Source organism: Odocoileus virginianus, chromosome 17 (assembly GCF_023699985.2).
Source record: "Odocoileus virginianus isolate 20LAN1187 ecotype Illinois chromosome 17, Ovbor_1.2, whole genome shotgun sequence".
Taxonomy (NCBI): domain Eukaryota; kingdom Metazoa; phylum Chordata; class Mammalia; order Artiodactyla; family Cervidae; genus Odocoileus; species Odocoileus virginianus.
In genome coordinates this window covers 54,526,029-54,540,493 of record NC_069690.1, presented here as the reverse complement: position 1 = coordinate 54,540,493, position 14,465 = coordinate 54,526,029, and the positions used below count along the sequence as shown (strand labels likewise).

Genomic DNA, 14,465 nt, shown 5'->3' with positions numbered 1-14,465 from the left:
AAGTCACTTCAGCCGTGTCTGACTCTTTGTGACCCTAAGAGGGTACATCCCCAGCTCAAGGTCAAGTGCTCAGTAGCCACTTGTGGCCTAGGCTACCCTGTCCGATGGCACTGGAATAGAAAATCACTGAGTGAAGCTCTTCCTCTGTTGGATCCACAGATGATCCATCTCCCCATGGCTCTCCAAACACACACATCTGAAAGCAAGGGCTTCCTGGCTGGCCGAGCGGTGTCTTGTGTGCTGGTGTGTGCTGAGCCCTTTAACGTGGACCAGGAAGGAAGCCGCTGGAGGTGATTGTGGAGTGGGGTGGGGGGTGGGCCAGCAGGAAAGGGTGGGGTTTCGGGGCACCCCCTACAGAAGCTGCTCCTGAAGAGCCTCTAATAACCCCAAGCCTCCCACTTCCGGAGCCAAGGTCATGGTTCTAGGAACGATCAGAAGAAGCCACTGGTCTCGAGGGAGGCGCCTGGGAGAGCTCCAGCTCCCGTGGTGGTGGAGGGATCTCCCGTGTCTGCCTGTCACACGTTTGAAAAGACCCGAAGCTAAAGCCGCCCCTGCTCCCCAGCACGCGGACACTCCCTGTTATCTGTGGACCTGAGCTGTGATCACAGAGCCCATCCGTTTATCCACTGCTTGCTAATGTGTGAGACCCTGTGTTTTACACTCATGAGCCCAAGTAAGCCTCTCAATCACCCTTGGGATTGTTGTCGTTCAGTCGCACAGGTCGTATCCAACTCTTTGTGACCCCAGGGACTGCAGCACGCCAGGCTTCCCTGTCCCTCACCATCTCCCTGAGTTGCTCAAACTCATGTCCACTGAGTGGATAATGCCATCCAACCATCTCATCCTCTGTCACCCCCTTCTCCTCCTGCCTTCAATCTTTCCCAGCATCAGGGTCTTTTCCCTTAAGACTGGTTCTATTATCTCCGTGTTAAAGATGAGGAAAGCGGGACCCAGAGAGGTTAAGCGGTTTGTCTGAAGTCACACAGCTAGTCGGGGCAGGGGTGGGGGAGTAGTGCCCGGGATTTGGACCTGAGTTGGACTCCACCGAGGTGCCAGCCATTCACCCCTGCCCCGCGGGTCTGCTATCACCTGGAACCTACATCATGACGAGGGAGGTGGAAAGCGGGGAGGCTGTAGCTGGTGACAAGGAGGGGGATGGCTGCGTCTGGCACTGCCACGCAGCCGGTCGGTCCCAGATGGCGGAGAACTGCATCAAGCGTGTGGCAGGGCTGGAACAGGATCGAGCGCAGATAGGCTCCTTGATGAGGGTCTCCACAGCGCCTGGAAGTGAGGGAGGGAGAGGGGAGCACAGAGGGAAGGGAAGCCTGTGACCTCACCGGTCGGGCCAACGGCCAATGACATCACCAGGAGGGCCAGGAGCCAGGCCCGGCGAGTTATTTATGGAAAAGGCTGGCGGCCAGGCGCAGCAGCCCCTGAGCCGGCTCAGATGTGGCGGGATAAAGACTCCAGCTGGCCCAGTGGGGCCGCCAGGGCCTGGCGGGCGGACGTGGGGGCAGGAAGGCTGGAGGAAGCTGCCAACTGGCGGGGCGGGAGGGCTCCTCGGAGCCTCCCCGGGGGGAAGGGCAGGGGTCCCTGGGCTCCTCCTTCCTGGAGTCCACCCACCCCTCTCCACCCTTGCTCTGGGTGAGCCTCGCGTCCCTGCAGCCCCCCATTATGGTGGAGGAAGGGGGTCACCCATTCACATCTCAGAGACCAGATGGGCTCAGAAAAGACAACTGGGGGATTTCACTGGCTCTGCCTTTGTGCACATGAGGGTGTGTGCCCACGTGCGTGGCTGGTGTGTGCGTCTTTATCAATGGGGAAGACTCGCTCCCTGGGTCCTTGGATGCTGATGGGCACCAGTGTACAAGTCAGTTTGTGAGTGTGCGGATACATGCATCTCTGAACACTGTGTGTGTGTGTGTGTGTGTGTGTGTGTGTGTGTGCACGAGGGAGGGAGAAGCGGAGAGAGGGAGTGAGAAGCGTCAGACAGGGAGAGAGGCGTCCCTGGAGGAGAGGCATCCCTGCAGGAAGCTGGGAAATATAATTTCCGTGGAAGACACAGAAGCACCTACTGAAGTTTCAGCAAAACTAGACAAACCTTTCAATCCATTTATCAAACATGCCTGCAGCTCTGCTGCCTGGGCAGGAGCAACAAGAATGAAATATTGAGCAGAAGCAGCAATTGTGGGGCTGGAGGAGTCCAATAAATAAGGGGCTACTGCCGTGCTCACCCTGAGTCGGCGGGGTTTGCTCCAGCAGGGGCCTCCGCCCATCACGTCTGATGGTCGACAGGCACTGCCTGCATCCCTGGGGTTCTGACAATAGGCCTTAGGGCAGGATGTCAGGGGGTCACAGAGACCAGCTTGCCAAGCCCCGTGCAGGTGAGCTTTGGTGTGAGAACAGCATGGGGCCTTCTTCCTTGTGCCTCTGGGACTTGCAAACCACCCTCCTTCCCTTTAAAATCCTCCATGAAGGAACCAGACTCAGGTGATCCCCATAGGGCTTGGGGGGTCATTCTATGGGCCCCAGTGGGGAGCAGAAGGGGCTGCAAAGGGGGGCTAGGGAGTGACTAATGGGGCTTCTGCACCGAGATCCCAGGCTGTGCCGTCTACTGAGAACCCACCCCCCGACACAAGCCCATGTCTTGACAATTTGGCCTTTTGAGCGGTGGGTGGTGGATAGACATCTCGGCACATCGACCAAATGGGGAACCCACCCTCCAATACTTCTGTGCCCCCTCCTTCACACCACCCCCTCCTTCATGCCAGAAAAGGAGACGTATCTTCACACAGTAATTTTCAAATCCTCCTAACACATGAGCCCACAGACGAGGAGGTCTGTACTGACCAGTCCACCTCCGAGTCCACAATGGGCAGTGGCAGTGGTTTCTGCCTCCCCCTCCCCAGCCTCACACAACTCAGGGCACCGCCCCCCACCCCACTGCTCATCATGTGGTTTCTCATCCCTGGACCACCACCTGCTCATTACCTAACCTGCATCACTGCATCCTGATGTCAGGAGCCGAAACAGCAGGGGACTCCGTCCAGGGCAGCAGCGGTGGGAAGTCATTCTCTGAGCGCTCTCGGCTGAGACAGGGGCATGGGAAAGGCACAGCTGAGTGGCTCTCTGGGTTGCCAGACTAAATACCTGGAATGCAGGAAATAGGATTAAACCTCAGCAGGAAACAGAGGGATAAAGGTTAATGAGGGAAGTGGGGAGTGCACACAGACTTGCTGTTCCCAAGGACAAAAGGACAGCGCCTCGGCTCTGTGGGAGCAGCCTCAGGTCACGTGGTCCACCCGTCTGCTTTTACAGACCCAGCAGATGGGAGCCCCACTTCCTCTAGAAAGTGGAAAGTGCTTGGAAAGCAAAAGCCCTATCAACAAGTTGCTTTTTGGCTGCCTGGATCACCTGCCTCATCATGGTTTCTGTTCTTATTTCCTGTTCCCCCAAGAACTTGGATTTTCTTATAGTTCTTGCGGAACCCAGGTGGGGCTAGTGGTAAAAAACTCACCTGCCAACGTGGAAGACGTAAGAGACACGGGTTGGATCCCTGAGTCAGGGAAGGTTCTCTGGGGGAGGGCACAGCAACCCACTCCAGCATTCCTGCCTGGAGAATCCCATGGACAGAGGAGCCTGGTGAACTCTGGTTCATAAGGTTGCAAAGAGCCAGACACAACTGAAGTGACTTAGCACACATGCATGTGGGACTAGGCAGGAGGCTCTCGTCTCCTCTGAACCTAACTCAGTCCCTGCCTTGCATCTCCGTTTTCTCACGCATCCTGGGGCTGCAGGAGGTCTGTCTTGTGACCTGTGCAAGAAGCAATGTCAGTAGGGTCGTGTGACCTGGTGAAAGCACCTGGTCGGCAGCTGAGACAAGCCTCTTACTCCAAAGGCATCCTTTTCTCCTTTGAAAGGATGTGGGTGGCAAGGCAGGAAAAACTTCCCACCAGCTGTCACTCTGGAATTTTCGGGACCTCTGCATCCAGGGACAAGAGATGGGGCTGAGCCGGGACAGGGTTGGGGGGTGTTGCCTGGTTCTCCGGAGCATTACTGTTTGGTCATACTTTTCATAAACCTGCAAGTGAATGCCCTTCCATATGGCTGGCCCCCTAGGAATCTACCCTCACCCCAGCCCTGTTTCCAGGCTAACTGTGGGGAGGGGCCATGAGCAAAGTTGCCAGGGCAACCGTCCCAACACCCTCTTTCCTCTGCCTGCGAATATCTTCAAGGAGAGGAAGGATTCATGTGCCTGGGGTGCTGGGGTGAGGCCCCACAGCATCAGAACCACGGAAGGCCCCGCGCCACGCAGCAAGCCCTTCTCCCCAGCCCGCCACCTGCACCCCAGCTGCCTGCTTTACAGGCTCCTTTAAAGACGAACATCTGGGCTTCAGCCAACCCTCTGATCCAGGGCGCAGGGGCTGTGGTTTTTGTGAACTGGTGAGGCAAGAATGTCACTTCTTCCAGGAGGATCTTTCACCAGTCTCTTCCTTTTCTCATGGCTTTCCTTAAGGAGATGAGTCCAAATGATGATTAGGATGATGACGACAATGTGGCGTCACCCTGTGCTCACTCTCTGCCGGGAGACCATTCAGCCCTTCACTTGTATTCTCTTTAAGTCGCACAACCATGCTACAACGTGTGGCTTCCCTGGGGGCTCAGATGGTGGAGAATCTGCCTGCAATGCAGGAGACCTGAGTTTGATCCCTGGGTCGGGAAGACCCCCTGGAGAAGGAAATGGCAACCCACTCCAGTATTCTTGCCTGAAGAAGTCCAAGGACAGAGGAGCCTGGCGGGCTACAATCCATGGGGTTGCAGAGAGTTGGACTCGACTGACCGATGAACAGACTTGACACGCTAGGAAGTAGGTGTTCCTATCCCCATGTTTCACGTGGGGAAACTGAGGCTGGGGAGAGCTGCGGGACCTGCCAACATGCACAGGTAGTGAGGGAACTCTGCTGGGCCCAATCTCTGAGAGGAAGGTGGCGGAGAAACCAAAAAGCCAGCCTGAGCAGTTAGCTCTTCTCGGGGCCAACGGACCAGAATTTTCTGGCAGAGGACACAGAGCAGGTGTCTCATCCCGGGGTGCCTGGGACTTCTTGAGTGTTCTCGCTGAAAGCCCTGTATCTGAGAGAGCCTCCTAGTCCTGGGCGCACGGAGACAGTTATTCTGCGCTGCCCCCGCCGCCCCGCCCCGAGACGGGCGTACACAGAGGAGTGTGTCGGATAGGTACCTTGATGCGGCAGCCCCAGCCTTTTTGGCACCAGGGACCAGTTTCGTGGAAGACAATTTTTCCATGGATTGGGGGTAGGGGGATGGTTTCGGGATGATTCAAGAGCAGGAGGGTTTGAGCTTCTTTGAGAATCTAATGCCACTGCTGCTCGGACCAGAGGTGGAGCTTGGGCAGTAATCGGAGCAACAGGAAGTGGCTGCAAATACAGGTGAAGCTTTGCTTGCTCACCTGAGGCTCACCTCCTACTGTATGGCTGGGGTCCTAGCAGGCCAGGACCGGTACTGCTCCTTGGACCCAGGGTTGGGGGCCCCTGCCTTGAGGGGCGTTGGACACCCACCTGCCATGGGGGTTTGAGGCTATTTAAGGCTGAAGTTCATGGGCAGGATGAAAGATGCTTGTAAGGGGTCTTCTGGACAGCTCATCTGAGGCTCTGAGGACCACCAGCTTGATCCTCTCCTTTGTTCTCTAGAAATGATGTATAACCCCTGCCCCTGCAGTCTTTAAGAAAAAAAAAATTATTTGGCTGCCCCAGGTCTTAGTTGAGGCATGCAAGATCTTTAGTTGCAGCTTGTGGGGTCCAGTTCTCTGACCAGGGATCGAATCTGGGCTCTCTGCTGTGGGAGCCTGGAGTCTTAGCCTCTGGACCACCAGGGAAGTGCCCCCTGGACCAGCCTTTTCCCAGGTCTGCACTGGCTGAAATATGCCCCACACCTTTGATACCCGCTGCGCCGGCTCTCACCCTGACCACACCAGATCCCCGAAGACAGTAAATGGAAAGACACTGAGGATTGTTTCAGCCTCTTGTCTCAGAGGGGGCTGAGCTCCCTGGGAAGCAGTGTGGGGGGTCCCTTGTTGCCCAGTGCAGACCCCCGGCTGCTGGCGACCTGGGGAGGTGGGGAAAAGGTGAGAAGAAGAGGAAGAAGGCAAAACTCCCGGCCAAAAGAAGTTCAATCAGATTTGTAAAGGGCACAATTTACAAATCCGTCACATATTTTACTAGGCTGGGATTTACGGATTAGCCTGTAATACTTAGGTGGCTTTTTGTAATAAAACCCTGAGCCCAGGCAGCCTTGGGGGAAGTGAGGAGGAGGAAGGGACTTCTCTCTCTATCTCGCTTTCATTTTCCCAGCATTTTTTGATCTAGGCAGCCCCATTAATCTGTGCTTTATCTGCCTATGGAGAAGGATTGAGCTCTTTATTGGATTTTTGTCAAGAATAAATGATTTAGTTTGGGATATTGTGGAAGCGATTTTTGTGGTATTACACCATCTAATAAATGAAACAGCAGGGATCAATTCCTTTCTTGCAATGTGTTCAACAGGCAGGGTGAAATATACCCCACAATTATTTGGTATTGCACTCTATAGATATTTATAACTGAGTAAGGCTGCATGTATACGGGTCTGTCCGGTTGTGGGCACCTGTCCGGCCAAGATGTGATCCATCAGCTCTAAAGCACAAGACTTGGGACCCATGCGACAGGCTGGCCAGATACCCAGAGCAAGTTCACTTGAGCAGACAGGCCTGAGTACTGGAGAGGAGTCAGGTTTAGGGGTGAAGGCTGGAGGTGCCAGATGATATTTACTAAGACCCTTGGCTGGAGTGCTTCTCCTGGAGAGATGGGAAACTGACAGGAAGGGAGGGGTGTCTCAGCCACAGCAAGCCTGACAGACTCCCAGGGTGGGGACACGGTTCAGAGGAGCCAGGGCTCCATCCGTCCCTGTCCTGGGTGTCCTGGCCCATGCCCACTGCCCTCTCTCCCAAGACGACACTTCAAGGGAAGAGGTCTGGAAATACTTGGAGTTTGAAGCTGGCTTTCTGCCCAGGTAGGCTCTTAAAATTTATATCCCTTCATAAGGTTTACAAATATTTATTGAGAGCCTATTATACAACAATGCTTAGCACATGCCTGGCACAGAGTAAGCCAGAGATAGATAGTTGTTCACAGACTGACTGATAAACAGAAAGCTTTCAAGATGCCTGTCTCTCCCCCAAACCCACGTTGTTCTCATCAGCAGAAACGGGGAGTAGAAAGAAGGAACAAGATATTAGGGCAAGATCGCCAAGCCCATTCACTCAAGCCCCTCCTCTAGAGAAAGATTAGAATTACTCCAAAAAGGGCGAGGTCAAGCAGGATTGTTGCTGTTGTTCAGTTGCTAAGTCATGTTCAATCCTCGGCGACCCCAGGGACTGCAGCACACCAGGCTCCTCTCTCCACTCTCTCCTGGAGTTTGCTCAAATTCATGTCCATTGAATCCATGATGCCATCCAACCATCTCATCCTCTGCCGCCTTCAGTCTTTCCCAGCATCAGCATCTTTGCCAGTGAGTTGGCTCTTCGCACCAGGTGGCCATAGTATTGGAGCTTCAGTTTCAGCATCAGTCCTTCCAATGAATGCTCAGGGTTGATTTCCTTTAGGATGGACTGGTTAGATGTCTATGCTGTCCAAGGGACTCTCAAGAGTCTTCTCCAGCACCAAATTTCGAAGGCATCAATTCTTCAGTGCTCAGCCTTCTTTATGGTCCAGTTATCACATATGGACAACCACAGTCAATGGGGTGATGACAAAAACCAGTGGGGTGATGACCACAGCCAGTGGGGCGATAACTGCAGCCAATGAGAGGATAACTGCAGCCAACAGGGCTGTGATGGGCTGGCTAGGTGAGATCCTCCCTCGAGACTCTCGTATTATTTGATTGTACAAGGTCTGAGCTGTGCCTTCTGTCCCACGTTGAAGCCATTGTTAGGAGGTCTGTGTCCCTGTTTATGGGCTTGGAGTGTCTGATCTCTGAGCTACTGATTTCCTTAGGGGATTCGTTTCCTTGACAGGCTCTGTCTCCCTGCCGCTTGTTCTGTAAACGTCTGCAGTGACAGTGAGACCTTACAGCTGTCTCACTATCCTTCGTGTCATATTTTTGTCCTATTTTGGACTGTCTTCACTGGCTGTGGGTTTGTTTGTTTTTTTTTTTTTTCTGCCAGTCAGAATTCTTGGAGCTTGATGGTGATGGGAGGGGAGTTTTAAGTGTCTTAGGCATGAAGAGTCTCTTCCTGCCCCCTTTGCAAAGAAAGAAGTAATGCTATGTGAGCCCAATTAAAAAACCCCGGACAGTTGCCACCCGTCTCCCCGACAGTGGCAGTTCAGAGGTTTTGTGTGTGCGTGTGTGATCAGCTGCTCAGCTGTGTTCAGTTCCCTGTGACCCCACAGACTGTAGCCCGCCAGGCTCCTCTGTCCATGGGATTTTCCCGGCATGAGTCCTGGAGTGGGCTGCCATTGCCTCCTCCTGACTGCTGGAATAATCCACATACAGTCATGCGAATGGATCACAAGCAGAAGCTAGCTGTGGTCAACAGTGGAGGCTGGGGTTGAGCTTGGGGTCCTATGGCATTATACCATTTGCCCAGCTCCCAGCCAGGGGACAGTTAGGAGAGGTTTGCTTCTAACTCCTGAGACTGACTTCCAGAAGGTCAACCTGGGTCTTGACCTTGGGCCCTTTGGGGTTTTTGATGTTCCTCTTGATATGCTCACTTGCTCACATCCCAGTGGATATGAAAGCATCAAGCAAGCATTATTATTTCTACTACAGACTCCTTTGAAAGCTAGCTCCTTGGGATATAACACCTTTGTAGCAAGACAGTTATTGTCATCCCAACGTGTTATGCCGAGATCTTGTCTTCAGAGGGAGTTGCCACTCTTGTTAGAAAACAAACGTTCCCTGCATCTCGGCGGAGAGCAGCACTGTCTTCTGGCCGTGGCTCTGTGTCATCAGAGATACTCTTGTTTCTCCCGTGTTCCACATCCCCTGCATCGGAAAATCCTGTGGGTTCTGCCTCAGCTCGTCCAGAATCCCACCCCCGCTCCTCTCCATTCCTACAGCCGCCACCCTGGCGGGGCCACCAGCATCTCCAGCTGGCTTTCCTGATCCACCTCTGCCCGGGGCAGCCCACTCTCAACCAGCAGCTGGAGCTCAGAATCCCTCTCGTCTCCTCTCTCCCCACAGCAGAGGTCACGCCCTCACCATGGCCCGAGAGACAGCGCTGACCACTGTCTCCCTGCCCATCCCTGTTGACCACAGTGGGAGCCCTGCCAGGGCGGCCACACAACCCAGGCATGCTCCTGCCTCAGGGCCTTTGCACTGGCCACTCCTTTCCCCAGAAATGCTTCTTCTACAGAGATCTGCATGGCCGACTCCTTTATGGCCTTGAGGTTTTTTCTCAAACATCAGGTGGCATTGTATAGAGGATTAGAGGACAGGCTGGAGCCACTGTTGCCTGAGCTCACAACCCTTTCCTCCCACCCACCAGCCATCTGATGCTGCCAGTGTTATTTCAACTCGCTGGGCCTCAGTTTTCTCACCTGTAAAATGGAGATAATAAGGGCATTCGTTCACAAGGTATAATGAAGATGAAACAATGTAACACTTGTAAAGTACTTAGAAACTGAAGCTGAAAAAGTATGATAAAAGTGATCGCTTAAAGGAATAAATCAAATGAGGCTGACATGGGCCGCAGTACTTTTTTAACATTTATTTCCTCGTTTATTTCATTGCACCAGGTCTTAGCTTTGACAGGCAGCGTCTTCAGTCACGGCATGCGAATTCTTACTTGCAGCATGCAGGATCTGGGTCCCCTGCATTGGAAGCGTGGAATCTTAGCCTTGAGCCGCCAGGGAAGTCCCCTGGACCGCAGTGTTTAGACATGCAGTCAGTCCTCACCCAAGCTGCCTCCTCTTGTACTTTCATCCCATGGCATGCGTCACCTCTAACTTCCGACGTGATCGGCTTAGTTCTTACATTTACAATTTACTGTCTGTCTCCCTGGAACAAAATGACTACAACATGAGCTCCTAGCAGCAGAAATCTCTGTTTTGCTCACTGATACACCTAGGACTACAGGAGGCATTCCGCAAAGTATTCGTGGGGTGAGCAACTACATGCCCTCGCACCCCCTCCCATTATAACCATGCTGTGTGCATGCTAAGTTGCTTCAGTCATGTCCAACTCTTTATGACCCCATGGGCCATAGCCCGCCAGCTCCTCTGTCCGTGGGATTCTCCCAGCAAGAATACTGGAGTGGGTTGCCATGCCCTCCTCCAGGGGATCTTCCTGACACAGGGATCAAAGCCACATCTCCTGAACTGGCAGGTGGGTTCTTTACCACTAACACCAACCTGCAAGCCCTATAATCATTTTACAGACTTTTTAAAAGAATGCTTTTCTGGCTATATAAGGAAGCTCCCACGGTGGGAAGCCAGGCACGGTTGGAGATGCCATACTGAACGAAAGGGACTTCGCTGTGCGTCTGCATCTTGGGATGGGGTCCTCCAAAGCTGACCCTGAGATAAGATGTGCGAGTTTTCTGTGGTTGTCGGACAACTTGTTGCAAAGCTGGTGGCAGAAAACAACAGGAGTCTTTTATCTTACAGTTTCAGAGATCAGAAGCCCAAAATGAGTCTCAGGTGGGCAAAATCAAGGAAAACACAGGGCCTGCCTTTCAAGAGGCTCCAGGGAAGGATCCGCTCCTTGCTTTTTCCAGCTTCTAAGGCTGCCTGTCTTCCTGGGCTGTGGCTTCCTTCCTCTCAGCAATCCTGTCGCTCTGAGTCTGCTACCCTCATCACACCTCTGACTCTCCTGCCTCCCTCTCATAAGGACCCTGTGATTACATGGGACCCCCCTGAATAACTCAGGATACACTCTCCACCTCCAGATCTCCCTTAACCACATCTGTGGACTCCCTGCTATTGGTTGTTGTTTAGTTGCTAAGTCATGTCTGACTCTTGGTGACCTCATGGACCAGGCTCCTCTGTCCATGGGATTTCCCAGGCAAGAATACTGGAGTGAGTTGCCATGACCTCCTCCAGGAGATCTTCCTGACCCAGGGATCAAACCCAAGTCTCTTAAGTCTCCTGCATTGGAAGGTGGGTTCTTTACCACTAGCACCTCCTGGGAAGCCTGTATATATGTCTGGTGGCAGTGGTTTAGTCGCTAAGTCACGTCTGACTCTGGCGAGCCCATGGACTGCAGCCCACCAGGCTCCTTTGCCCAGGGGATTTCTCAGGCAAGAATGCTGGAGTGGGCTGTCATTTCCTTCTCTATACATATATCTATACATAGTCCTAATCTATATATATATGTGTGTTATCATATGTGTAATATCTACACATGTGTGTACACATGTATGCCCATGTGTATGCATACTGGTGGCTCAGTGGTAAAAAAATCCATCAGCTAATGCAGGAGATGCAGGTTTGATTTCTGGGTCGGAAGAGATCCTTCCTGGAGAACGAAATGGCTGTCCACTCCAGTATTCTTGCCTGGGAAATTCCATGGACAGGGAAACCTGGCAGGCTACAGTCCATGGAGTCACAAAAGAGTAGGACACAACTTAGTAACTAAACAACAGCAACGATATAAAATATATATATACACACACTACATAAAAATTCTATAGACTATATACCAAATGATTATCAAAAGCTATGGCAGAAAACAGCTTTCATTTATAACATAATTCTAATTTATTTCTACACAGAGAATGTTTTATTTTGTACTTGGAAAAGGTTTTAACATCAAGAAAGATTTTAAACTACATGGAATAAAGGCAAATTGCAGGGAAGATGGAAAATCCATACATGCATAAAGAAGGAAACTTTTGATACATTTCTTCCTAGTTCTCTTTCAACACACGTGGCTTGTCCTGAATATGCAATTCTAAGTTCTCATTTTTTTAAAACTACTCCTATACTGTGAGCATCTTCCAGGCCATTAAATATTCTTTGAATATGTATTTTTAATGGCTGCATAATATTCCTTCACAACTATGCCATCACTTATTTATCTACCCTCCCATCAATTGCCCTCCTCACCCTCCTCATCACCGCCGGTTAATACCTTAACTACTTGGGTGAGAAATGGTGGCTTCTATGGTCTCCAGTCAATGGCTGTATATCTGGAACATTTCAGTGAATATCGAAGTTGCTGCTTCATTAATATAAAGAGGGTACAGACCAAAGCAGATGAATGTCTCCGTGACACATCCTCCTGGAAGGAGCAGGCTCCCCCAGCATTGTGACCTCCTCTCAGTGCTGTGCATGGTCTCACTTGGGTCTTTATGTCTTCCCTGGCCCCCCAGCTCCTGGCACATACCCTGAACAGAGCCAACTTACCCATTACTTTCTGAAAAAAAATAAATTTGGGCTAAAAATAGGGTTGGTATAAGAGCTTAAATAATTTTCCAAAAATAGACCTTCCTAGGCTTTGTGGTCTGTCCCTTTCTAGGGGAAGCTACCATTTGGCCAACAAAGATGGTATGTGGGTTGGACAGGAACTGTCAGGAGTCAACAGAAGCAGAGAGAGAAGCAGGGGTTCATTACCTTAACAGGATTTCTAAGCAAAATACTAGGGGTGCCTCCTTGCAGTTGCTCTAGTGGATGAGGGAGAGCGGGGGCTCGGGAGGCTGGGGAGGGGTGCACCAAGGGACAGCCATCCCCTGCAGCCTGGCGTTTTTTACCCAGTTGGCAACAGGGGCCACGCATCTCTGGGGGAACAGGAGAAGCACTGACCTATTCTGGTTTGGTATCAACTCCATCACATTGGTAATCCTAAAATAGCTTTCCTGTCTTCAGAATAAAACCTTTTGCACTGAGCAGAATCTGGGAGAAGAGGTTAATTGAGGGTTGACTCACAATCTCAGGTTTGCAAAAAAAGAGGGTTAAGTGGAGCCCTTTCGTAGCAGTTACTTACCCCAAAGCTCCAGCCTTTCCACCAGGCCGGTGAAGCTGTCAGGGAGGGCTGAATCTTCCCCCAGCTCCATCTTGGTACCCAGGAACTGGGATGCTGAGTCCTACCCTCAGGGAATTATAATCTGTGGGCACTTCATGATAAAGGAAAATTGTAAAAATCTGGTCCAGCTTTTTGGAGACTCCAGCTTCAGCCTTCCTTTCTTCCCTGAGCAGGAACGATGGATGATTGCATTAGTGACAAGGTCCACGGGACTTCAAAGTGAGATGGGCACCCCAATGTTCATCGCAGCACTGTTTATAATAGCCAGGACATGGAAGCAACCTAGATGCCCATCAGCAGATGAATGGATGAGGAAGCTGTGGTACATATACACCATGGGATATTACTCAGCCATTAAAAAGAATTCATTTGAATCAGTTCTAATGAGATGGATGAAACTGGAGCCCATTATACAGAGTGAAGTAAGCCAGAAAGATAAAGACCATTACAGTATACTAACACATATATATGGAATTTAGAAAGATGGTAATGATAACCCTATATGCAAAACAGAAAAAGATACTCAGATGTATAGAACAGACTTGTGGACTCTGGGAGAAGGCGAGGGTGGGATGTTTCAAGAGAACAGCATCGAAACATGTATATTATCTAGGGTGAAACAGATCACCAGCCCAGGTTGGGTGCATGAGACAAACGCTCAGGCCTGGTGCACTGGGAAGACCCAGAGGGATCGGGTGGAGAGGGAGGTGGGAGGGGGGACCGGGATGGGGAATACATGTAAATCCATGGCTAATTCATTTCAATGTATGACAAAACCCACTGCAATGATGTAAAGGAATTAGCCTCCAACTAATAAAAATAAATGGGAAAAAAAAAAAAAGTGAGATGGGGTTCAACTCAAGAAGCAAATAGGAAGCCAGCCATTGTTCAGGGGACTGTGTGTACGGAGCTGGATAAGACAGTCTGTGTGGTCATGTCGATCTCGGTCTAGAAGGAACACAGACCTGAAAATAATTACAGTGGGGAGGGAGGGGCAGGCACACTGCTCATTCATTTATTCACTCAGCAGCTGCGGACTGCGGTCTGCTGGGCATCACATTATATTGTGGGTTCCATGTGTCACTACGGACGTGTCCCTGCCCTCAAGTAGCTATAGCCCAGCAGGCAACGTGGTGCGTGCTTGCTGAGTTGCTTCAGTCTTGTGTCCAACTCTCTGGGACTCTATGGACTGCAGCCTGCCAGGCTCCTCTGTCCATGGGATTCTCCAGGTAAGACTCCTGGAGTGTTACCAGTTCCTCCTCCAGGGGAATCTTCCCCACCCAGGGATCAAACTCACGTCTCCTGCAGCTCCTGCATTGCAGGTGAATTCTTAACCGCAGAGTCATCGGGGAAGCCTGGGCAGTGTGGACATTGAACAAATACAAACACAACGCATCTTTGATTCTCATTTGTGATGAACACATTAAGAGACATGCAGGGGGACTTCCTGG

General features: G+C 51.5%; 1 protein-coding gene across 1 annotated transcript in view; it reads left to right on the top strand.

The window, feature by feature from the left end:
• The first annotated feature begins 259 nt into the window (after positions 1–259).
• RPL38 (ribosomal protein L38) overlaps positions 260–14,465 on the top strand; it is a 362,189-nt gene continuing 347,983 nt past the window's right edge. The window contains exon 1 of the mRNA XM_070480034.1: positions 260–264. The gene's annotated coding sequence lies outside the window, so the exon portion shown is untranslated. The remainder of the gene's footprint in view (positions 265–14,465) is intronic.